Raw genomic sequence first — 26,607 nt, 5'->3', positions numbered from 1 at the left:
CAAGGCCTTTCCTGAGTCGAGTCCTACCTCCCTCAAGAACTGAGAGACAGTCCTGAAGAAAATGAAATAGTAGGTCTGGGCAAGAAGGAACAATGAAGAAGACTGTGTAAATGTACAGAAAAGTCAGAGAAGGCAGGCAGCTGTGTTCACTCACCTCTGGATTCATCAAGAGTGCTGAGTTCTGCTGTGGATGTATACAAAACCCATGTTTTTACCCCACCTGCACTGCATGGCTGCAGCAGTTATTCTGATCTCTTCAATGTAGGGATCCACCACTCGATTTGCAGGCATACACAGAAAGCCATACTGGCCTTGTTCACAGTGATCACACCATCATCATCCCGCTAAGCAAGACTCCTGTGAAACTTACACTGAACCCCTGGCCCAGGGATCTCAGCAGCAATCCTAAGGAAGCAGTGGCTACAGGTCATTCATGAGATCTGTACCTCTTATTGATGCCTGCAGGCTTCTCTGGACCAGACTTCCCTCTGCTGCAGCAAAACTACCTCTAACCCCCATACGAAAGAAAAGAACAAAGCAAGCAACCAACCAACCAATAAACCCCCCCCCCCCCCCCCCAAAAAAAAACTTTACATATTTTTTACCATTCAACTATGGTGGAGTGGGAGACTGGATTATTCCTCAGAACAGTGTTTCACAAATGTTCCTCCAGGCAAAATGGATAACCACTCCCTGTACAACCAAACACAAGATGAACATGGCTGCACCAAATAGCCATTATTTCTTACCTCCCGTCTTTAACATCTTTGTGTCTTCCTGCCTTGCTTCTTGTATACCAATATAAAATCTTCTTGCAACAGTCTTAGTAGACTTGAATCCTTAAACTGCTGTCTCTTCCTATAGAAACTAAAAACTTACTTAAGGAGTAGGACTTGCACCAAGCATTGGCCCCCCACAACTGCTGTGTGGAAAGGTGGGGAGGAGAAGGGAGAGAAACGATAGGAATAAAGCCCTTCCACAAGGGTTTGGAGTCCAGAGGGGAGACATGCTATAAAGTACAAAAATACTTTATTATTGTCACGTGAAGAAACCTCTTCACGTTGTCAAGTGCAACCGAGCTGTATTGGCTTCACAGAGGGAGGCTGCTAGCTACGAGAAAGCCCTGAAAGCAGGCCCACACTTAACAGCTCTCCAGAGACTGCCTGCCCTACTGGGAGACCAAAAAAGCAAGAAAAAAACATTTAAAAGCTGCTCATCCCTTCTCACTGGGAGCTGGCTCAAGTAAGCCAAAGTGCAGTTGCAGCTCACAAGGAAAGCCCCCACCCTTTGTTTATTGGGCCATTCTCAATTCAGCCCACGAGGAGCAGACAGACAGCTTCCCACCCCCTGGATCTCATTTATGGGGGACAGGCCTGGCGCAGAGGGACATGGAGGGCAGACCACCCTGGTCTGCGTGGGCCAGACGGAAACCTTCCAAATCCACCCAGATCCAGCGCCCAGGGGGCTGCTGGGGCGTCGGCCTGCTGCAGATTTCTTGGGGAAAGACAGGGAACGCAAACACTGCCTTTGTTCTGGTCCTGGCCCTCAGGGGCACTCAAGAAACAAGCTCCCTGCAGCAGCGTCCTCCTCTCTCTGCAGAGGCAGCATAAACAAAACAGAGGGCTGTGTGTGAAACCTTTCTGCCACACAGGTTTAGGCCGTCACCCTGGGTGCTGGGTCTCTGCCCATGTACTAGCTAGAGAGCATGGGCTGGAAGGGGAGAGACACAGCACATCCTGCCTTATGTAAAAAATAAAAATAGTAATTGGAAAACCTCCCCAGAAGACACAATGCTGGCAGAAAACCTCGTGTTTCTTACCAGACCACAGACCCACCCCTTATGTTGCGCTTCTCAACTTCTGCAGGTGAATCAACCTCCAGAGCATGTTGGGGTTCTCCTGCCAGCGGTGTTGAGGTATGCTAGGTGAGATCAGACCACATGCATGGCTGTGCCATGTGGATGTTCTCCTTTGCTCATGTCCTCCAGGTGTCATTTGTAAAAGTGCCTGGAGGCAGTGCAGGGACGGCTGGCAGTGGTGGATGGTCACAGGAGGGAGCAGGGGGAACGCTCCTGCTGTCTGACCTGCCCTGCCAAGGACTCAGGTTTGAGATACCACTGCACCTGTGTGAATGACACTCCTGTTGAAGGGCCTTCAACAGGGACTTACTGCTGCTCCTTGTCATACACTTCTGGTGTCACTTCCTCCTCTCTTCGTTATTTTCACTGCCCTGGGTGAAATCCCCAAGGCCCTCTTGCTGGCGGCCAGAAAGCCCAGCAGACCCCCAGTAATGTGGCAGTTCCCTCTTGCTTGTTTATGTGCACTCAGCAGTAGACCCGGTCTGCTCAGGGGAATGGCAAAGTCTCCATGGGCTTGGCAAAGAGGACACAGGTTTCTAAGGCTGGATGCTGTGCTAGCCGTTTCTAAACATAGCCGCAGGACAGATGTATCTTCTCGTCTAGTCTGAGCCCCACACATGGCCAGCAAATACTCCCAGACAGGGGTGAATCCCTTCTCTTATCTGCAAAATCACAGTGATACAGAGGAGGTGGATAATGATCAATTGTTCTCTTCATGGTAAGAAGGAGGGAGTAGCAAGTGAAGTTAGTGGGAGGTACATTCAAAACAAAGTCATTCAAGCAAAGAAAAGACCTCTTATGGAGTAGGTCTACATCTAGGAATTCTGCCAACTTAAAAGCTTTTGAGGTAAAGGATGGCTGCTCTCCACAAACTTTAGGGATTTCTTCTAAAGAAAAGCAGCAAAGCACACTAGTTCTGCTGAACTGCTATTGCCATGTGGATCTTACTGGGGTAACTTAGATAATATATTCTTTAGCCACACCCCTGTAAAATAGTTGGCTGTCCTGAGTTCAGCAGTATCAGTCATTTTTCTCCTTCTTAGTAGCTGGTGCAGTGCTGTGGTTTTGACTTTCAGCCTGGGAACAGCGCTGATAACACCGATGTTTCTAGTTGTTGCTAAGTCATGTTTACTCTGACCAAGGACTTTGTGAGTCTCATGCTCTGCCAGGGAGGAGGGGAAGCCAGGAGGAAGCAGAGACAGGACACCTGACCCAAACTAGCCAAACAGGTATTACATACCACAGCACGTCATGCCCACTATATAAACTGGGGGCAGTTACCTGGAAGGGCAAGATCACTGCTTGGGTCGAGCTGGGTATTGGTTGGCAGGTGGTGAGCGGTTGTATTCTCTTCCCTTGTTATTTCCCTTATCATTATTATTATTGATGGTAGCAACAGTGGTTTGTATTATACCTTAGTTACTAAACTGTTCTTATCGCAACCCTTGGGAGTTACATTCTTTTGATTCTCCTGTCCGTCCTTCCGGGAGTTGGAGGGGGGGAGGGGTGGTGGTGGTGGTGTGGGGAGGAGGGAGGGAGAGCGAGTGAGAAACTGCATGGCTGAATTGCCAGCTGCGTTTAAACCATGACACTGGCTAATTCAGGACTCTGGTTCCTGAAGGAAAGAATCAGAGTGAGGTTTGATAGGCATGCGAGTGTAGTGTTTCCTCTTAACCTATGGTCTTTTAGCAAAAAAACAGTCAGCAGTTATCTAAGTGGCTCTAAGCTCCCTGTTAGCTCAGCCTCATCCTATAGCCTTTCACAGAGGAGTCATTACAAAAGGGTGGCTGAGCAAGCTCTTGTCTGCTTTCAGTTCAGCTGAGAGGTACAGGACCCAAGGAATTATTCCGACAACATATTGTTACTGCTGTGTTGTTGATGTCCCAGTTTGAATTGTAGTGCTGGCAGGTACTGGAGTTTTCTTCCCCCAGTGGGAATGAGTGTCTGTGTATGCAATAGTGGCAATTCAAGGGAAGAAAGTGAAGGGAGGAAAGGAAGGGAAGGGTGGGAGGAGGGAAGGGTGGGAAGGGGAGGGAAGGGAAGGGAAGGGAAGGGAAGGGAAGGGAAGGGAAGGGAAGGGAAGGGAAGGGAAGGGAAGGGAAGGGAAGGGAAGGGAAGGGAAGGGAAGGGAAGGGAAGGGAAGGGAAGGGAAGGGAAGGGAAGGGAAGGGAAGAGGAAAGGGAAGAGGAAAGGGAAGAGGAAAGGGAAGAGGAAAGGGAAGAGGAAAGGGAAGAGGAAAGGAAAGGAAAGGAAAGGAAAGGAAAGGAAAGGAAAGGAAAGGAAAGGAAAGGAAAGGAAAGGAAAGGAAAGGAAAGGAAAGGAAAGGAAAGGAAAGGAAAGGAAAGGAAAGGAAAGGAAAGGAAAGGAAAGGAAAGGAAAGGAAAGGAAAGGAAAGGAAAGGAAAGGAAAGGAAAGGAAAGGAAAGGAAAGGAAAGGAAAGGAAAGGAAAGGAAAGGAAAGGAAAGGAAAGGAAAGGAAAGGAAAGGAAAGGAAAGGAAAGGAAAGGAAAGGAAAGGAAAGGAAAGGAAAGGAAAGGAAAGGAAAGGAGGAAAAAGGAAGGAAGGGAGGGAAGGGAGGGAGGGAAGGAAGGGAAAGGAGGGAAGGGAGGGAAGGGAGGGAAGGGAAGGAGGGATGGGAGGGAAGGGAAGGAGGGATGGGAGGGGAAGGGAAGGGAAGGAAAGGAAGGAAAGGAAAGAAAAAAGAGGGAAGGGAGGGAGGGAAGGAAGGAAGGAAGGAAAGGAGGGAAGGAAGGGAGGACGGGGGGGAGGGAGGGAAGGGAAGAGCAAGAGAGCAAGAAAAAAGCCAGAGCTCTTTCAGTCTCTCTGTGAACTCCCTGTAAAGTCTAAACGGTTTCATTACCAATGATAATTTAGCTAAGAAACATCTGACCTGAATCAGCTTATGCAGCTATTTGGTCCTTTCTTCACTTTAAAAATAAATCTTCAAGAGCCAGTTGGATAAAAAAGAATTTTGCATTGCTCCTTGCATGGCAAGAGAGATTTAATCTACATCAAGGTTTTGGTCAGATATTTTTCAAACACTGGCTTAAATTTTTAATTTGGACTTTGATATCTAAGCAGGCCCAGCTGTAGTCTTCCTGGGGATCCTTCCAGAGGCCTGGACTTTGAACAGGGTCCGCAACAAACAGAAGAGACTACTGAAAATGCTGATGGCTGGTGCTGAACTACTGAGCACTACAATAAACTTAAAACCGACACATCCTGGCACTTGGAAAGACTGTTCAGAAAGAGCTTCTCAAAGGAGAACAAATAGAAACATAGTGTGTAGAGGCAGGAAATACTGATGCATTTGTGTCTCCATCTGGGAAATATTCTGGGAATGTTCTCAGCAGCACCAGATTAACACCTTAAAACAAGAAAAGCAAATAAACATGACTGGTTACAGTTTTATTATTTGCTTCATTCTGTTTTGATTTCCTCTACACATTGCATGTACTCTATACACTTTTTCTTCTAGATGTGGCCCTAGATAACTGTATGTTAACTCTTTGGATGCTGACCAATAAACAAAAAAAACTCAAAATTGACTTTTTTTTTCTTATAGCAAGCCTAAGTCTTCTTAGATCTTCTGAAATGTCACTTTACTGCAGGTTGTGCCCAGCTGCTCCTTTGTGAGAGCAGCAAGTCAAGAACTCGTAACATCTTAGTCATTTTCCTACTGCTTTAGGACCAATGCCCATTAGAAGTGTCAAGCTTTGGTATGGTAATATCTGGTCTTAACAGCAAAAATTAATGCTACAGAAAAAATAGGGAGATCAATGTCATTACACCTTGGTTAACTGAGACTATATGAATCACCTGGGCTTGAAACAGGAAAATTTGATTGTGTTATGATATCTCAAATCTGAGCTGTTGTGAGTAGGTATTTGTTCATCACTGTCTGACACTACATAGTCTCTGACATCTTTAGAGGATGGCAGACTCAGCTTTTGTTCTCAGGGCCCTAATGGACTGGAATCCTTCATATTGGTTACCATGTTTCACAAAGCATTCCTTAAACTTTTCTCTCCAAAATGAAAACATATTTTCCTAATGGTGTACTTACAATGCATCATTACATTGAAATGTACATTACAGTGCACCATCATATGTCACTGAATATAGAAAAAAAATGGTAGGGCAGAATGGAAATATGTTAGAAAAATTATCTCTGAAGTATGTCCACCTTTTTTTTTTTCTATTGTGCCTAGCTTTAACCAACCATTACATGTGTCATGTTTCATGAGCACCAAATTCACAAAGAAAAACGAAGTGTAATAAGAGATGTCAACTACAAAAAAACAAAACTCCAAAACCAAAAAAGTCATTTTACAATCATTTTACAAACAGGCAGCCATATGGGGAAGAGCATTTTTAAAGACTCTGCAATAATGAAAGATGCTCGACTGGAATCCCTGGAGAACAACGTTCTTGTTGCCACTGATTAATACATGATACACTGTCAGCTTCCCAACAGAATGACAACATCTGCCGATCTGAGAAAAGGTGAGATTTGCTGCATAGACCCTCTTGCTAAAAGTGGTGTGGTCTGCTTTTGTGGTATGAACTCACATCTCCAGTAGCTGCACTGTGTCCACCATCTCACTTCAGGGTTTCTGAAATGTCAAGCTGTTTTAGTAATTAGCCTGAGCTGATCCGAAATGTTAAGAAGTTTCCCAGCCTATGATCAAGCCTAGAGATGGTATAGCCCACTTATTGCCTGTTTTTGTGGTAAAACTGGACAGCCTCAAAATAAACTCAATTACTTGATTTTAATCTCTGCTTATTAACTTTACCAATCATGTTGCTGAACAGAGCCTTGGGCAATATGGTCTAGGATGAGGCATCTCTGCCCATGACAGGGGGTTTGGAACTAGATGATTTTAAGGTCCTTTCCAGCCATAACCATTCTATGATTCTGTGATTCTGTTTCACTGAAGATCTTGATTTTCTCATGAAACCATAGGAAAGTGAAAAAATGTCAGGTGTGCACAATACAAAAAAAATCACTTAAAACAAGTGAAAATTCTTTAAAATCTTGTATTGTGGAGAGGGCCAAGAAACTACTGTAAATGGAAATCAGGCTCTCAAAAGTAGCTGACTTTATGCAAAGTAGGCAAGTACAGTCAAAACACTTACAACAATCAATTGAAGTTGTTGGGTAAAGTTTTTTCCATGTCCCATAAATTATTGAACAGTTAATTTAGTCTTTGTGCCTGCAAGACATTCTAGCTTTAGGATGACAGCTTTATCCATTAAAGAGAGTGTGGTGACAGCAGTACAGAGAGTGCTGAGAATGCAGGGAGAGAAGACCCATTCTCAGCTGCATTACCACTGAGAAATACTGGGACACATCAACCTCTTAATCAATATGCGAGAGTCAATTACTGAGGAAGCACGAGGCTTAAGGAGGATCTGATTATTAGGTTCATGTTTAGTCCACCAAATGGGTGAAATCAATACAAAGCTGAACATCACACAGAAAATACATAACCATTCACTCTTACCCAGCTTTTCTCCCCTTCTTATCCTCTTCTGAGCCAGATTCACACATACCTCTTCTCTATTTCATACTGCAAGGATAGATCTCAAGGCCAGCTGCAAGAATGACAGGAACAGAACATATTGCAAGGGCCAAACTCTGTCTTTGGAGCCAGGGAGACTACACCTGCATGGCTCCAAAAGTGCATTTCTAAAGATAAATATCCTTTCAGGAGAAAAAGCTTAGTTCTTTGGGGGTTGGACTAGATGATCTTTTGAGGTCCCTTCCAACCCTTGGGATTCTGTGATTCTGTGATTCTTCAAAATCTGTGTTTCTGTTTTCTCCCTTCTGAGGGATTCAGCAGATCAAAGCACTTACTGAGTTCTGGGAATGCAAGTAGTAGAGAGCAGTTTGTTGTGGTTTTTTTTTTTTTACAGGAGCGAGGTAAGATGTTACCTGGGTCACTCACTGTCTAGATTTATATTCTGGGTAGTTCCATGGGTTTGAAAAAGAGATGAGGAAGCATGAATGGAAACAAGAATAGTATTTGGTGACTTAATACCTTTAATGTAGTGTCTAAAGTGACCTCAGATATATTATCTGCTCCCTATGCTTGTTGATTTGATTATTTTTTGATAGCAAAGTCAGTGGAGATGAATCATTGCTTTTTCAGGCACCATATGAATACATGGAATAGCTGGTTTCACCAACAGCCAGGTGTTTTATGTCCATTTTTTGGCTAGTTGTGGTGATTCCATTTTAAAAGGAAAGATCAGAAGGTGAAAGCAGTGACTGAACACTGGAAACTGAATCCTTCACTTGCTTAGGAGAAGGGATTTATACTGGAAGCAGTCCTAGCTGTACGTCCTTGAATATTCAGAAATATATGGAAAAAATAGCAATTAAGAATTGTGAAAAAAATTGAAAAGAATTGTGAAAAGAATTAATAGTATAAGCTGATCAGGCAGTACAAAACACCTGCTTGTTACACTAAGGTATGGACCTAAGTCTGGAAAAAAAGAACAAAGACAGTTTTAAAGGAGGTACTATGGACCTATGGACCTGCCCTGAAGCCATCTGTAATGCCAGGGTCTACTTCCATGGTGCAAGATCTGACTATCTGCTTAGTCTTCAAAGTCATCTTCAGGTATGACTGTACCCTCAGTGAAAACCCTGAAGAGCAGAGGGAAGAGAAAGGCTTGGTCTCTCCTCCATAGGGAGGCTTCAGCCCTAGGAGTCTCCCTGAACTTGGACTTGAAGTCCCCAGTCTTAGGTGGCAAAGAATGGCATGGAGGAAGCAGAAAATGGCAAATGTATGGCCAGAGAACAGACAGCATTAGGAGGAGCACAGCTAACTAACTCAGCTGCAGCACTGCCTTAGTACCGTGACAGAAGCCAGTGTGGCCTGGCCTTAAGATTCGGGGCAAGAGTCTGAGAAACCTCCTGTTTCCACCTATGCAAAGCAGAAAACACCTTGGTGTGTTGAGGACATGAGTATACCTGGCAGATAATGTGCTCTTCCTCCGTTTTTGCTACCAAGGAGGTAATTAAAAAGTGACGTAAAATAGCAGTTTAAGGGTGGAAAAAGTGCGTCCTAGAAATTCGAAAAGCAAACAAAACAAGCTGATGTCAGCCACTGCATGAAACTTTATCACCTTTGTTTTTACCAGAGAAAAAATTGTGGAAAAAAATTGGCAGTGTAAAGGGATATTGAAAGCATGACATATTTGTCTGTTAAGTATAAATATGAACAGCTATGCAGATCTGGTGCTGTGGTGCTAGGTTTTAACTCCAGTAACATTCATCTAGTGCCAGGAAACACTAGATTTAGTACCTGAGGGATTGCAGTCTCAAATACCTTCTACATTTTGTTTTAATATGCTGCCAAGAATTTAAATTGGTAAAAGATGGGGTCTGACAAAAACTTGATCCCCAAGAGCCTTTCTGGCACAGGTTTATCAGGGAATATGGTACCATTATTTTTTTTATAATTATTTCTTTTGGTGGTGGTCGGGGAGCTCATTTATAACTCTGTGACTTCTACTCCCAGATGTATTTTTAAAAATCTTAAATAAACAAAGGTTTTGATTTTATTGGTGGCTCTAGGAGCTGTCATTCATTTTATATACAATATGCCGACTTGGATCGTAGTCATTTTAACATACTTCTTGAAAGGTCAAGAGCAGGCAACAGGAAAAAAAAAACCTGATTGTGGGGTACACATTCTCTTCAAACCACTACCACCCATCTGGTGCCTTTCTGTTCCAGTGAGAGATGATCATATAATACATAGCAAAGTTAGGGAACTCTCTTAGGCCCAGTCCTGCTTTTTCTGAAGTCAACAACCAGCATGTGTTTTGCAATACATGTAACGGGAGCAGGCATTTCACAGGGAAATGCAGGCTTGCAAAGGAAAGGCTGGACTTCTGTTGGAGATAGACATCTAACAAAATGACACTTAACCTTTATTGGATTTATAGTAACCTTCTTATCTTCTCACTGAATAGAAGGTCCCTGTGATGCCTCATTGAAAAGGGAAGTTAAGAATCCCTCTCCTATATTGGTATTGGGACCCAAATTAGTTGATGTAAAGTCTAGAATCATCTTACAATATTGGGTAGGAAAGAGAAGGGGTATCTAATTTGCATGCTGATTGTGTTGTCTCTGTCTCAAGCCCAGGAAATTTGCTTTGGCCCCAGGAATGGAGACTGTTTCAGTGCTAGCTCTATGAAGATAAGGACTGCCTTAGGCCTTCATCCTCCACCTTCAAGCTTTATGCAGCTGACCTGTAAACCCTTTACACTTATCAAACAGGTAACTACAAATAAGACCTCTGTCAAATAAGTTTAGTCACTTACCCAAGGTGATATAGCAAAAAATAGAATAGGGAGTAAAATCACAGAAGTTTCTGATTTCCAGATTTATATTCTTTTCATCAGGCCAGGTTGCAGCCAACAACAGCACATATGAAACACGAAGGTAATATATACAATGCTATCTTTATGGTCCCACATTGCTCTCAAATGCCATAACCAGATCTCCCTAAATGTACTTTCAGGTTCACTCAGTAACAATTTATAGGCTTTGGTGGGTTTCTTTTTGTGAAAAGAATTTGTCATCTTGTCCCCTGAACAGACACGCACGGTTTGCGCTGCCCGGAATGCCTTCAGGTTTACTATACAATTAGATTAGCTCTCTTATGACTTGTACACTTTCTGATACTTGTGGTATGGATAAGTTATCCATTTGATTATTTTTTCTCTGTAGCTCAAAGTTCAAGATAAAATTCCTTTCACCTGTTGGAAAAAAAAAATAGAATTCTGTTGTATAAAAGCTATGTAGTCTCTGGTCTTCCCTTGCATTTTGCTGTTAAAAGAACAAGCACAATAGTTTTCTTATTAAAAGAATTATTACTTAGGTTTATTGTATGCCTTTTACCTTGAAGGAACAACACTTTTCAAACTGCATCTTAGACCTGGCAAACTTCTGTGCCCTCACAGCGTCCTGTTGACTTGAATGATGTTCCCAACACATAAAGATTTCTCCATATGGTTCCACTTGCAGATCTGGCCCTCAAGGCACAATTTGTTGCTATGCCAAGAGAATAAAAGCACTTTGAAGAAAGGAAACTTTATACATTTCAGCTCAGAGTTTCCACCTGGGCTTTGTTCCTTGTGGAAGGAGAGGGGTTATGAGCTTCCAAGAGTAATGGGTGTTCTAGGATCTGCTGAAGACCCCAGTACCAGAGCTCACTTTTTTACTGGCCCTGCCATAATGCTGCATTCCGAGCAGCCATGTTGCCTTTTCTATATACTGTGGCACATGAAAGCTACCTCTCCTGCACAGTTCTCCCGTTCATCTGAGGGAGTATGCACACCCACACATGCACATGGTATGCATTTGCCGCCCATGGCTGTGAGGAGGATGGGATTATTCCCCCTTCACAAAGTGACATTGGCAGTGCGAGGGATGACGGTATTGCATGTGAAAGACTGTCCCCAAAGCAGGAAATATTCCTCAACAGATGACTGAGCATAATCTCAGCAAAGCAGTCGTCCACAGAACTGAGTGACAGGGAGGATGCAACTGCAGAGTCAGTGCCTTCCCCAGTCTCCTTCCCTGAGGTGTAACATATGGATGAGTTTCTCTTCCTCTCCAAAAGCAGAAATAATTCTCAAGCACTTTATCAACAGTGTTCAGTCTGTATGACACCCTGCAGAAACTCAGCCACTCACTGACAGGGTGATTTGATAGGGGAGCATTGTCCCTCATTGGTATCACAGGTGGAATTTAGCAGGCTATCTATGCAGGGAAGTTTAGTTAGCATACCCAGGTTAATATCACTACTCATGAAGAAATTGAATAAAATATCTGGAGAATATAAGGGCAAACACTCACTTTAAGCTAACTTCCAACCACAGTTCGCATAAAAGTCCCTGACATTTGTACATTGCTTTCTCTGTGTAAAGGTCATACATACCCATTAGTATACGTAATTTGCCATACACTACATATGCAAGTGTATAAACTACTAGCATAATTTCCTGCAGAGTCTTCATTTATACTGACAGTTTCTGTTGCAAGTAGGAAACAGGTCCACTTCGTGATTTGAGGATCTGAAGAGAACAGAGGTGTAAGAACCATGCCTTCAGTATGGAAAGGCTAAAATCAGTCTTACCAAATGAGTTGCAAATTAGCAACATGGGGAAAAAAAATCTCAAAATTTGGCTTCTGAAAACTGTTTGCAGGTGTGACATAGTGCAGCTTGTCCCCACACTATCAACTGATAGTGAATTTGTGGTAACTGACGGAGTAGCTCCTTTTATGAGAAATTGTTTAACACATGGTTTCACTCTGTTCTACAGATAGCCAATATATACTTTTGACTGTTAATATGGGCCCTTTGTTACTCAGGATAGGTAAAATACTCCATTAAAACAAATACATGAAAGTGTGTTCTTTTAGAAATTATTTAGTCAAAGAAACATGCACATCCAGTTAAATCCCTTGTTCAGCCTTTCTAATTGAAGCATGTGTTCATTAATTGCTTGAATGTTCATAACTAGCTAGAAGCATCCTAACTGAATATACTCCACACAATCAACTCAGATCAATGCAGTGGTAGGTCTCCTTTCATCCCTTGTCCAATAACCCCCCTCCAACAACAGAGGTCCTTTGCAGGCACAGGGCCCTGATTTATGTTTAATGCAGCAGTGTTTTTACTGCTTTTGGCACAAGATGTTTGAAAGAGGTGAAAAAGACATACAGGCAAAAAGCCTGTTTAGTAAACAATTCCAACATAAGCACCATATGCCTTCAACTCATAGGTTCATTTCCAGGCAAGCCACCACAGCAAGCACAACAATTAGCTCCCTTTTTAATTTTTGCTCCTTAAAAAGGGGGAAAGGGGACAGAGAATGTTGAGGGGGAAGGAGGGGTGTCATTTTCTTCCTATAGGATTTTTTATTAGGGTTTTTAACTGTTTTTCTTTCACTCTGCTGGTTTACTGCCTTGTATCTATCTACCCCTCAGGAGTTTAAAAGCCTCTAGTAAGTATTATTACATTTTTAAAGTATATTTTCTGATTGTGTGTATGTGTGTCTGTGTTGAAGTAAACCCTCATGCACTAAGGAGCAGACTGGCTTATATCATCATTGGTCCACCAGCTTCTGTGCAGGGATGGCAATTTACACCAGCTGGGAGCATGCTTCCATAGTGTCTCATTCATTCCTGGATGTGCAGACACGAAGCTAATGTTGCACATAACTTTTGTATTTGGTCAAATCTTTTGATGTGTACATGGAAAAGATTTCTCTGGACTGGGAAAAGAAAGCCCACATTGCTAAATAAACGTAGAAGCTATAAGAGATAAAACCAGAACTAATAAAATTCATCAGTTTTGTTACCCCTTTGTTCTGTGTTATTGCTGATCAGGAGAAAAGCCTTAATAACTTCACAAAAACGAGGCATTTTTGCTGAGAAAGTTTGGTAAGGGCACAAGGGAGATGATAGACTCATAGAGTAGCAGGTTGGAAGGAGCCTCAAGATCATCTGCTCCAACCTTTCTTTGCAAAAACATGGTCTAGACAAGATGGCCCAGCACCCTGTCCATCAAATCTTTAAAGTGTCCAACGCTGGGAATTCCACCACTTCCCTGGGGAGGTTATTCCAATGGTTGATTGTTCGCATTGTGAAAACTTTTCCTCCTTTGTCAAATCAGAATCTCGCCAGGAGTAGCTTGTACCCATTTACTCCTTGTCTATTCCACTAGACTCCTTTTAAAAAGGGAGTCTTTGTCTTCTTTGTAGCCACTCTTTTAATAGTGGAACATGGTGACAAGGTCTCTCTAAGCCTTCCTTTCTCAAGGCTTAACAAACCCTAGTCTCTCAGCCTTTCTTCCAACTCAGGCTTCCCAGTCCAGAGATCATCTTTGGGGCCCTCCTTTGGACCCTCTTCAGCAGCCCCACATCTTTTCTGTACAGTGGGGACCAAAAGTGAACACAGTATTCTAGGTTTGGCCTAAAAAAACAGGGCTTTACACAGGAGTATTACCAGTATCTCTACATGAACTGGGAATATAAGGCTCCCCAACTTTTAATAGTAAAGTTGTTTTTATTTTTCCAGGAATTCAGTCTTGTGATCTCTGGAGCTCAGCAAAAGGGAGCAAAAATACTCTGGTTTTTCTTCAGATCGTATAAAAAAACTGTTCCTTTTTTTTTGTTTGCAACAAAGGGAAGGTGGAGGTTAACCATGAGCAGTAACTGATCATCAGACACCTAGAAAAAATAGAGTTTAAAATTTATACAGCTTCTAATATAGTATCTATAGCTAGAGGCTATCCATTCACTTAGGACAAGATCTGGATCACTACTGGTTGTACAGTAATGGCTAACAAGCTGCTTAAATTATTCAATGAATAATATGTCATTTTCATAATTCAGCCAAAGCCTATGTATGGAATAATATATTCACTGAGTATTTTTGCAGTGAGTCCCAAGAAATGATTTGTAAATAAATTCAGAAGTTTCTTGTCTAGTTCAATTGCATGTGGGCTTCAGGCTTTTAAAACAGGGCCTTCCTAGGGCAAAGGAATCCCTCATTTGGGAGCATGTGGAGTTGTATAAAGCTTGCTGCTAGATCTGCAGCAGAAAACAAAGTTTACATGGGAATGAAAGGGCCTGTAATGTGAACAGCCCCCGATATTCCCTCTGCCATGTTCTGTAACTGGAAAATATCAAATTCTTCTCCCAGGTCTTAGTATGGGAGACATTTTTCCTTTTTTTTTTTTTTCTTAATAAAAAAATAAAACAGGGACATTCAAGCAGAATGGGGACAGAGGTGAGGAGGATATAGGGAAAGGTGTACTTTTCCTTTTTTCATCAAAAGCTTCTTGAAACCTCAAAAGCTAATGCCAGTGACACCATCTGCCCAAAGATTCCAAGGCACTTTACAAACATCAGCAGACCTGCCTGTCACAGAACGGAACCTCAATAGCCTGGAGTTAGCTCAGGATTAACAACGTGCTGGGAGGTTAATTGGCACATTGAGGACCAAGGTTGCCTCACTGAGAGGATCTGGCAGGACCTTGAGGATCCTCTTGTATTGTTATCTGCTTGGACACCCTCCTCCAAAGTCCTGCCTGACAGCACACACCCTTAAGAAGGGATGAAATGGAGTCTGTTTAAAAGATGGAGTTTCTTTTGTGTAAAAGGCAGTGAACTTTTTGTTCGGTTCTTCCTTTTATTTCTGAGGAACAGAGATGTCAACCAAGGGAAAACAAGATGATCCTGAGAGATGCCACTTCCACTAGTGTGATGACTGTGCCAGAGTGCTGTGCTGCACCAGCAACCGTAAGGGGAAAATATTTGTGACAATAACAATATGACACCAGGAGAGAGAGAAGGGGGAGAGAGAATTTCTGGAATGAAGGGAATTCGCTAGAGGTCAGGGGGTTAAAGCATGAATGGTGAGATGGATGCACAGAAAGGAACCCAGCTGGGCAAGGCATCTTTTCTGGGCTGGATTTTGTTTATTTTGTTAGTAAAGTTTAATCTGGGGAGGGAGACCATCTTTCTTTGCTTACCTGGAAATTGGAGATGGGCAACTCAGGTTTGGAACTTGTTACTAAACAGTGCATAAGTCGAGATGCAGATCCAAACAATACAGTGCTGCTAGCGCGAAATAAAATTTTCCTGTTTCTGAACTCTGTGCCTGCCTTCCTTGGCTCTTGCAGCCTCTGCCTCTTCCTTGCCCAATCTGCCCTTCAGTCACCCTTCCATCTGTGTCTGGACAATACTTCATGTCAGTTCATAAAATCGTATCAATCCACTTTCTCTTTTTTTTTTCTCCCCAAAATATCAGACTAGCAATCGCATGTCTGCCCCATTGACCACAAACTCATAAATTCTCCCGCCTCCTCATCCTTTTTCTTCTTTTTTTTTTTCCCTGGCAATTAAAGAAAGTAAAATCTAAGACCAAACAAATCAATGTTTACAGATTTGTAATAAGTTTCTTTCTATTTATTTATTTATTTCCTCTTTAGTCACTAAAGAAGCAGCAGCAACTTGCAAGGAGCAGTTGTTGCCAGAGGGTGAATCATAGCTATATTGATTTGATTATGTAAAAGCTCAGAGGAACCTAAAGCCAGATACAGAAATATCTCATAGTCCAAGCCCTGTGGGACACACACTAGTAAAAAAGCAATCTTTATATTGTTCCTGATAAAAGCATCATTAGTTTCCTCATAGCAAAACCATTTCTCTGCTGATACAGTATATGGTTTTCCTTTTCTCTAGAATCCACTCAGACATAATTAACACTCAGTTACGAGACTTCAGTTTCCCTCTGGAGTGCCTGTTTCAAGGCTGGCGAGAATGTGGACTTACAAACCTGAGAGCCTCTGAATCGCTTGCCTCTCCATGGAACAGAGGTCTGTCACCTGGGGCATGGGGTACACTGGACCTGGGCTGCAGCACTCACTCCTGGGCCCTTGGCTGCCCATCCAGTGGGGATGCGGATGTCTGGTGCTCCCACTGTTGCTCTGCCAGCAACTGTCTCTCACTCCCTTCCTGGCTTTATACCACAACAAAGGCATGAAATCACACAAACACAGGCACATGGACCTGCACAAACAGACATGTTCTCAGCTTGTCACAACAAAACACTCTAATGTGTGGTTTTCTCTGAAGCAGCTCCTTGCAGGCACCCCAGCGTTCTGATGCCATGGCTGGCTTGAAGGTGGAGTTGAAAGGGGATAGGGGAAAAAGTTTAAACTAAAAGGCTACAGACACCTAAGACTACACAGTTTTATCCATTTTTATTAGCCATGTGTCTAATATATGGGCAGACTGAAATGGGGATAGGCAAATTCATTAACTTAATTTTTTTTCTGTATATGGCGATGGAAAAATACAATTTGCGTTTCTGAAACCTATCCTCTTTGTACATGCCTTTATGATAGAGAAAAAAATATGTAAGTCTACTTCACTCACCTCTGGATCTTTCTTTCTTAGCAATTTCAGTCTTCTTTTGGCAAAATCAAAGAAAGGTGCCAATGAACATCTCAGGTTTGAATCATCAACATGAGACTTGTGTTACCATGGTACTTGAGGTGATACTAGACAGACATGGCACAGCTATGCTACTTGCTAAAGTGCTTCAGAGAGGAAACCTTGTTTAGGTGAGAGAAGGGAAATGGTCATTTCAATGCTTGCACCTGTCTTCTCTTCAAATCAATGTGGAAACTCCTCAAGGAAGCTTTAAGACACCTGGAAATTTTGCTGATAACTCTGAAGAATTTATACACACACAATTTGAAGCAATGACAGAAAAGTCTAAATGCCTAAATGTGATGATTTTGTGTCATTTTACCTAATTACAAATTTTCCTAATTGCAAAGGCCTTTAACCTTATTGCAGCACCCAGCAATTGAGATTATCCTTTTTTGTTTCTCTCTCTCTCTGTCCAATTCATGTTTTCTTCTTTCTCAAAGCTGTTCTATTGGCTGCAATCCTGGCTGGCATAAACCTTGAACTCTTCAGAAAGTGCCACATAGCTGCATATAGGCTAAAGCACAACATTTAGGAGGCTTATAAAAGCAAGCCTGCTGAGCACTTTGCATAACCAGTGCTTAAGAAGAAAAGCTGTTCACATAAATAATTTATTCACCTTACCATTTGCAGTGATTTTTCATTATCAACACAGGAATAACTCCAGTGGTTTCAGGTTTCTTCAGCTGCTTCTGCAGCACCCACAGTGGCAGATGTGGAACTGTATAGAATAGTAAGTGCAAGGTAGCAACCTGCCTGCCTAATTAAATTGTTCTAGTAGGACAGATTATTACTGCTCACAGCTATGTCTGTCTCTAACTGTAAGATGATTATAGAATCATAGAATAGTTAGGGTTGGAAAGGACCTTAAGATCATCTAGTTCCAGCCCCCCTGCCATGGGCAGGGACACCTCACACTAAACCATGTCACTCAAGGCTCTGTCCAACCTGGCCTTCAACACCGCCAGGGATGGAGCATTCACAACTTCCCTGGGTAACCCATTCCAGTGCCTCACCACCCTCACAGTAAAGAACTTCTTCCTTATATCCAATCTAAACTTCCCCTGTCTAAGTTTGAACCTGTTACCCCTTCTCCTATCACTATAGTCCCTAATGAAGAGTCAATCCCCAGCATCCCTATAGGCCCCCTTCAGATACTGGAAGGCTGCTATGAGGCCTCCACGCAGCCTTCTCTTCTCCAGGCTGAACAGCCCAACTTTCTTAGCCTATCTTCATATGAGAGGTGCTCCAGTCCCCTGATCATCCTTGTGGCCCTCCTCTGGACTTGTTCCAACAGTTTCATGTCCTCCTTATGTTGAGGACACCAGAACTGCACACAATACTCCAAGAGAGGTCTCACAAGATCAGAGTAGAGGAGCAGGATCACCTCCCTCGACCTGCTGGTCACACTCCTTTTGATGCAGCTCAGGATATGGTTGGCTTTCTGGGCTGCAAGCACACACTGAAGCCAGCTTGTGTTTCTCATCGACCAACACCACAAGTCCTTCTCGCAGGGCTGCTCTGAATCTCTTCTCTGCCCATATCAACCAAACCACATATCTTGGTGGCATCAGCAAACTTGCTGAGGGCACACTCAATCCTGCTGTTCATGTCACCGACAAAGATGTTGAACAAGACCGGTCCCAACACCGATCCCTGAGGGACACCACTCGTTACTGGTCTCCAGCCGGACATTGAGCCATTGACCACAACTCTTTGTGTGCGGCCATCCAGCCAGTTCTTTATCCACCGAGTGGTCCGCCTATCGAATTGATGTCTCTCCAGTTTAGAGACAAGGATGTTGTGTGGGACAGTGTCGAATGCTTTGCACAAGCCCAGGTAGATGATGCCAACTGCTCTACCCCTGTCCATCAGTTCTGTAGCCCCATCATAAAAGGCCACCAAATTGGTCAGGCAGGATTTCCCCTTAGTGTAGCCATGCTGGCTGTCACCAAGCACCTTGTTTTTTCATGTGCCTTAGCATGTCTTCCAGGAGAATCTGCTTGAAGATTTTGCCAGGCACAGAGGTGAGACTGACTGGTCTGTAATTCCCCGGGTCATCCATTTTCCCCTTCTTGAAAATGGGGGTCATATTTCCCTTTTTCCAGTCATCGGGAACTTCACCTGACTGCCATGATTTTTCAAATATGATGGACAGTGGCTTAGCAACTTCATTTGCCAGCTCCTTCAGGACCTGTGGATGGATCTCATCAGGTTCTGTGGACTTGTGCACGATCAGGTTCTTAAGATGGTCTCGAACCAGATCCTCTCCTACAGTGGGCCCAAGGTCTTCATTCTCAGTCCCTGCATCTGCCTTCCAAGACTTGGGTGAAGTGGTCAGAGCATTTACTAGTGAAGACTGAGGCAAAGAAGTCATTAAAAACCTCAGCCTTCTCCAAATCCAGGGAAGCCAGTTCTCCCTATAGCTTCTGGAGAGGGCCCACGTTGTCCCTAGTCTTTTATTCGCAATGCACCAATAGAATCCCTTACTGTTATATTTAACATCCCTAGCCAAGTTTAATTCTAACTGGGCCTTAGAATTCCTAACCTGTTCCCTAGCTTCCCAGACAACATCCCTGTATTCTTCCCAGGCTGCCTGTCCTTGCTTTCACCTTTTATAAGCCTCTATTTTCCTTTGAAGTTTCCTCAGCAGCTCCTTATCCATCCGAGGAGGTCTCCTGGCCCTCCTGCTGCACTTCTTTCTAGTTGGGATGCAACACTCCTGAGCTTGTAGCAGGTGATCCTTGAGTATCGACCAACAGTCTTGCGCCACCGTCTGCGGCTATATCCCATGGAACCTTACTCAGCAGGTTCCTGAAGAGGCCAAAGTCTGCTCTCTTGAAGTCCAGAGCAGTGAGCTTGCTGCACACTCTTCTCAGTGTCCTGAGGATCTTGAACACGACCATGTCATGATCAGTACAATGAAGGCTGCCCTGGAGCATCACATTTCCAACCAGCCCTTCCCTGTTGGTGAGCACGAGGTCAAACATGGCACCTCTCCTTGTTGGCTCCTCTGTTACTTGCAGAAGGAAATTGTCTTCCATACAATTGAGGAAACTCCTGGATTGCTTGTGCTGGGCTGTACAGTCCCTCCAACAGATATCAGGGTGGTTGAAGTCTCCCATGAGAAAGAGGGCCTGCAAGCGCGAGGCTGTTCCTATCTGTCTGTAGAGTGCTTCATCCACAGATTCCTCTTGATCAGGCGGTCTGTAGCAGATACCCACAACAATGTCTCCCATTGCTGTTTTCCTTTTAACCCTGACCCACAAACTCTCTATTGAGAGTCCTGAGTGCCTTCAATCACAAGGAAGCCACAAAATACTGTCTTCATTAGTAGGGGTTGAGCCCACTACATGTCTCCTAGGGTTGGACTTGGTGCATGGTCTCTGGATCTCTTTTAGCAAAAAGATGAGAGTAAATCTCATGAAAAGGGGGCTTCAATTATTAGAAAAGTAAGTGATTCACCCATAGTTTATGCACTAACATAGGAAGCTTTTAAGCAAATATTAAACGCATTAGGTTATGGTGGTTTTACTCTGAACTCTGAACACAGATATGCAGTTGAACCACATAAATTAGGAGTCTTCTCCTGGCACACCTGTGGTCTTCAGTGGTTTTAATGGTACCTTTAGAGAAGACTCAGCCTTTTGCATGATCTTTGTAATCTGAGAGAGCTGCTAGCATGGCCCACAGCACTGCAAGTCTGTCCAAAACATCAGTAAATGTCTGTCAGTTCAGTGCTCTCAGCATTCAAAGTGGGTGAACCTGACAGCTCATTTGTGACCAAGAAGACTGGCTCATATATGGTGGATGGCATGTGACCTGAACACATCTGTGCTCCCAAGATCCATTCTCTCTGAAGTCCTCAGAATTTTTGACCCAAGAGCAGCTGACATGTTCAGAAACAAGGCATATAAGAAAATCCTGTGTGAAAGAGAATAAAATATACAAATGCTTTTTAAGCAAATTCTGCAGTTTTTGAGTAGCTGACACACAATTTTATTTTTAATAGATTTACCAACTGAAATACTCTGTAATTAGAATGGGTTTAATTAGAATTCACTTCCATATATAATCCACAAAACCAGGTTCAAAATTAATTTATCTAAAAATATCAGCATTTCTGTTTTAGAGAACATTTATGGTATCTGTTCACTGGAATTAAGTTATTCTTATTGTCTTTCTTCTCTGTAACAATCTGGGGCTTTTTTTCTGTACAAAAAAAGAAGCATCAGTGACAGCATCACGGAAGACTTGTGGCCAAACTCACCAATGTCAGTGGAATTACATGACTGCTAAATGTGAATCTGCATTTTGATCAGTCTTTTCAACTGATAACACGGCTGAACACAAATGGTTAAGTTCATACAGCAACCAACCATATGTTTTATTTTGTGCTGTCCACATCTATTCATCAAAACCCTCTTTTTACAAAGGTGTTTTTCCATTGAAAAATATACAGTTCAATGGCTTATTCTCTGCAAGAATTAATAAACCCCTGAAAACTGCTGTGCACAACAGCTTTAATAGCTCTGTCCGGCTGCTTCCTAATCTCTATCCCTTGAAAATAAAACAAACTCTAACTATAAATCAAGGCCACTGAGATGAAGGCTAGTTGCACATCACAGAGAATGATTTTATAGGTGGAACGTGGGCTTGTTAATTTCTAGAATAAATTATTGTGCTTTACTGTATGCAGTTCCATTTATACACTTTGAGTTACGAAGTCTCAAAAACAAAAGCACAAGTCCCATTACAGGTTGATTTTAACATCTCTAATTTTTTTTTCATTGTAAAACATTTAGATGACAATATGCCAGGAAATCCCTTTCATTAAAATAAACACTGATACACACATTGTGAAGTTATCTCACTTATAATATCAATGATCTTTAATAGAGTTGTTTTATTACCAGAATAATATTTCTGCCTGACAGGTCTGGAGTCAATATTTAACAGTTTTAGGTCAAATTTAGCAATAGGATTTTGCAAAAAGGTGACAAGACCAAATTCTTACTGCGAACTCAGAAAGTAGGTTTACAGATTACAAAATGAGAATTTCCATAAATATGCATGTCTCATAAATATTTGAGAAAAAAAAACGAAATGAGATCCAATATCTAAATGATTGTCTAATTAATAATTCCTTTGATAGGTCTTGAATACATAGTAAATAATTCCTTTGATAGGTCTTGAATACATAGTAAACGTGAGAAGAAAGAGAAAAAGAGTAAGCAAGAAGGAAAGAAGGAAGGAGGGAGAGAAGAACAAGAAAGAAAGAAAAAGAAAGAGAGTGAGAGAGGAAGAGAAAGAGAAGAGAAAGGGAAAGAGAAAGAGAAAGAGAAAGAGAAAGAGAAAGAGAAAGAGAAAGAGAAAGAGAAAGAGAAAGAGAAAGAGAAAGAGAGAGAAAGAGAAAGAGAAAGAGAAAGAGAAAGAGAAAGAGAAAGAGAAAGAGAAAGAGAAAGAGAAAGAGAAAGAGAAAGAGAAAGAGAAAGAGAAAGAGAAAGAGAAAGAGAAAGAGAAAGAGAAAGAGAAAGAGAAAGAGAAAGAGAAAGAGAAAGAGAAAGAAAGAGAAAGAGAAAGAGAAAGAGAAAGAAAGAGAAAGGGAGAAGGGGAGAAGGGGGGGAGAGAATGAGGAGGGAGGGAGGGGGAGAGGGAGGGAGGGAGGGATGGAGGGAAGAAGGGAGAAAAGGAGGGAGGGAGGGAAGGAGGGAGGGAGGGAAGGAGGGAGGGAAGGAGAGAGGGAAGGAAGGAGGGAGGGAGGGAGGGAGGGAGGGAGGGAAGGAAGGAAGGAAGGAAGGAAGGAAGGAAGGAAGGAAGGAAGGAAGGAAGGAAGGAAGGAAGGAAGGGAGGGAGGGAGGGAGGGAGGGAGGGAGGGAGGGAGGGAGGGAGGGAGGGAGGGAGGAAGGAAGGAAGGAAGGAAGGAAGGAAGGAAGGAAGGAAGGGGAAACACTTCCCTTTTGAAACAGTAGCAAGAATTTTTAATCCTATTTCTCTATTTTAACTTTGAAAATCAGTCAAGAAGACCCTTTAATCTCATCAATATTATATGAAAGTCCTCACATGTACAGCCTGTTGCACATGAAAGATTGCTGTTTGATTCCCGGCACAGCTGGGGTCCAGGGCTTCAGGCAGCAGGACTGCATGAATTTAAGAACACTTTTCACTTGAGGAAGTGAAAAATCCTGAGGAAGAGGAGGTTGGAGGATCATGCTGATGATGGTGCAGTGGAAACTGTTGAGATTCAGCTTTGAATGGGAATCCTACATTGGTTATTTCAGCTATAAAGGTCAGCCTAAGTTACTGTAGTCAAAAGGTATAACAAATTACTTTACAAGAGCAAGTGACACAGTCACTCCACAGTTAATTGTGAAGTTCTATTTCCCATAATTTGCAAGTATTTTGATGGATAATTTGTTGACAGAGCTGAGACATCCCTAGCTCTTGGATGTGTGATCATTGCCTCTGGAATTTGAGAGATTTATTCATTATTTTATTTAGATTGTTTTCCCACTGAGATTTTTATCATCTACATAGAGAGCAGGAACAATGATGACAAATCCCCCCATGTAGCACATTTTACAAAGTCAATCATTTGACTGATTAGCCACTCAAGCAGATCTAAGAAGAGTTAAAGGGAAGCAACAAGTAACCCTAGTGTCTTGTGCACACCTTTGAGCAGTTACACTGAAAATGCCTTGAGCAGACGTATGAAGAGAGGTGAGCTATAATTTTACCTCTCTTGGATGGCACAATGAAGGAAGAGACATACCTGTGGATCACGTGGTTAGAAATACTTTTCTTTGAAGCACGTAATGGATCTGTGATTCATAAACTAGCAGTCCATCTCCTACCTCATTCCTTGAATTGCAACAAGGTCTTCATAGTCCCCACACCTCATTGTTCACTTATTGTTCCCATACATCAAAAATCGCACAAGAAATGCAGAATCCATAGAATCAATGGAGAAATAGGTTTATATAAGTCTGAGTCATCTTTCTAAGCTTGTGATTTTCAAGTAAGCTGAAAAACTTTGTTGACATTCACTCGTACTATTTATGAAGTTACTGTACGTATTCATCCATGTGATTATTGACTATAACAAATTTTAGCCTTTTCCGCATACCACATAACCTTCCTTCCCTGTTCCCTGGTGGAAAAGAATCTGTAGTTTTACTTAGAGCCACTCAAGAATTGCAGCTTCTGCTGCTTTTTTCAGAACAGTTAAGAGAATGGGTTTCTTTCCAAAGGAATGGTGTTAAAGATTCAAGAAATGATATTAAATCTCTGTTCCACATACAGAACAACATGCCCAGCAAAATGCAGCCAAGGTGCATTAAAAATAAACAAGAGATAAGAGAGGAATTCAGCCGTTATTCTTTTAGGGAATTTTACTTAAGAAGTTCAGAAAAAAGGACTCCTACCTTCATAGTTTGGGAATAAATAAAAACTTTGCAATTTACTGAGGGTAAGAAACTTAGCATTTATAAGTCAGACACTGCACCCAAGGATGTGGAGATGGCTGAACTCATCAAGGTCACCAAGTATTTGCCAAGCTCCGGCCAGCAACCCTTTTTTGTTATGAAATATGAATCCAGCTTTTCAAATTGTAGCCAGGAAAATTATTTCTATGAATTGTGTAAGAGCAAGGATCACATCTGCTCTCCAAGGCGTTTGCGCATGAAATGTTAGCAGTTAGCTCAGAAATTATTTGCACTATAAATTAAGATAGCCACGTTTTTTGAGCACTAATGTGCATTTTATAATTTTAGAGGTGAGAAGTTTTAGATTCGTTTTGATATTTGGCCTGTGGCTGTAACCACTGGCTTTTTAATGTCCTTACAACAGCAAAAAGGCATTATTTTTTTCCAGACAGAACTGGGAAAGAAGTCTGGTCTCCATGAAGGTTGCAGTATGGCTCTTCTAAATTTCCCTAACTAAAAGATGAAAATGTGTATCTTGCCTTTTGTCTCTCCTCCACAGAAGCTGAAAAATTGACTTCCCATCAGTATTCCTTGTAAGTGGCAGAAACTCAGCACTTAGATGCTGCAGTCACGGGCATTCTACAAATATTTAGGTGTATTATTTACATATTAAGAAAATTAATGATGTACTAGAAGCAGCTCCAGATGTGTTAGGAGTAAAGAACAGATGTTTGGGATTACAAGACACAGATAAGAAAAAATAATTAATAGAAAGTACAATTGGCTGGACACAGAGAAGTGCTGAAAAACCTACTACAAATACTAAAATTTGGATAAAAGGTGAGGCACTGCCTCCTGGAAGAAACAACAAAGACTGAAAAGTTATATGAAGAAGAGTTTCTGGAAGGGTGGAATACAAGGAAGCTACCTTCAAGCCATTATCTTCCCCATCCACTGAACACCAAATCTGGATATTAAAATGAGCAAAGTGCTGAATTTTTCAGTGGAACTTCTGCATTGACTTCTGCGAAGGTCTCACTTGTTGTAAGATAATATATATTTTTATGGCTTTCATACAATAAAATGGTGAAGTGCATCATTCATGGCAATGAACAAAGCAATGTCCTCAAAGTGTCTGACACTGTTGCAGTGGAAGTAAATAACAGATTCTCATGTTATTGTGTTCACTATTATCAAGTGGGAGATGTTGGGGGAATCCCCTAATTTCTTTAATCTCAATCTTTAATCTGAATATTTCTCAGTAAGGAAAAGATGACCTGTAATCAAACTGTGAATGAATTTGTGTTGGAAGACAAATTAAGCAAGAGGGTCGTCAGGAAGGTTTGGGGCCAAATGCATCAGATTTATGTCAAATAAATGTAAAAGTGGTGTTTAGCACCAGAGCAAATTGAGCCCAATTAACTCATGATGTTCGCATTTGGCAAAAGCAGAGACCTTCATGGAAAACCATCTCAAAAAACTTATAATTTGCATTTTCCTTAGCAATATAATCACCAAATAGGTTCAGTAAATGCAAGTGAAAGTATAGTGTACGAAGTACCTCCATTAATAGCAATACTTCAGCTCTACCATTACAGTTTTGGGAATAAACTGAAGACCTTCCCTAAGTCAACACATTTAATACAAAATCCATACAAAAGTTCATTTTAAAATTACAGAAAATAAAAATTGAAAAGCCTAATATGCCATATACTTTCATGTACCTTACCTTTACAGTTTGATATCAGCTCTGTGTCTTCCCCCCTTTCAGGAGAAGAATTGTGAAGTTGAGGAAAGGTCAAAATCATAAAAAATGTTAGGTGCTTGAAGAATGGAATAATATTTGTCAGATTCTTTTACTTACATAATGACACGTAAACCCAGGAAGCTAAGATACTTTGTACAGATGAGGTCCCTGCCCAACATCCTTTTCTGATCAACTAAGTTTTTTTTATAAGGGTATCATTATTATATGCCCTTGAAAACTCAGAGTCTGCGGAGCTGCAGAGGGCATGCAATATTACTTAATAACACCTGAATTGTATATTAGTGTATTGATCTACCATGAGTGTCATTTGCACAGCCTGGTGATTAGTTTAAAGCAAAAGCAGCCAAGATTTCTGTTCCAAATTCTGATGTTCACTTGCTATGGGACCTAAGGACAACTCTCCTTTTATCTGTGATAGGAATTAAATTAGAAGACTTACTTGGCTCAACAGATTTCAAGCAGTCTAAAGGAGTTTGGTGATTATTGAGTGAAATCTTCAACACTGTCCAATTTTAGTAGATACTAAAA

At 41.9% G+C, this 26,607-nt stretch overlaps 1 long non-coding RNA gene across 1 annotated transcript; it reads right to left on the bottom strand.

Moving 5' to 3' along the window:
• Window positions 1-257: 257 nt before the first annotated feature.
• On the bottom strand, window positions 258-2,026 carry LOC133217035 (uncharacterized). Its single transcript, XR_009726799.1, has 3 exons — window positions 1,285-2,026; window positions 606-693; window positions 258-405 (listed from the first exon to the last, which is right to left on the bottom strand). It is a non-coding gene; the product is annotated as an uncharacterized LOC133217035 (long non-coding RNA).
• Between the last annotated feature and the right edge of the window lie 24,581 nt (window positions 2,027-26,607).

Source organism: Neopsephotus bourkii, unplaced genomic scaffold (genome assembly GCF_033783945.1).
Source record: "Neopsephotus bourkii isolate Nb327-2 ecotype Australia unplaced genomic scaffold, CSIRO-AGI_Nbou_v1 NB_1083, whole genome shotgun sequence".
In the NCBI taxonomy this organism is placed as follows: domain Eukaryota; kingdom Metazoa; phylum Chordata; class Aves; order Psittaciformes; family Psittacidae; genus Neopsephotus; species Neopsephotus bourkii.
Note: the sequence above shows the minus strand (reverse complement) of the source record. Positions and strands in the feature narration are given on the sequence as shown.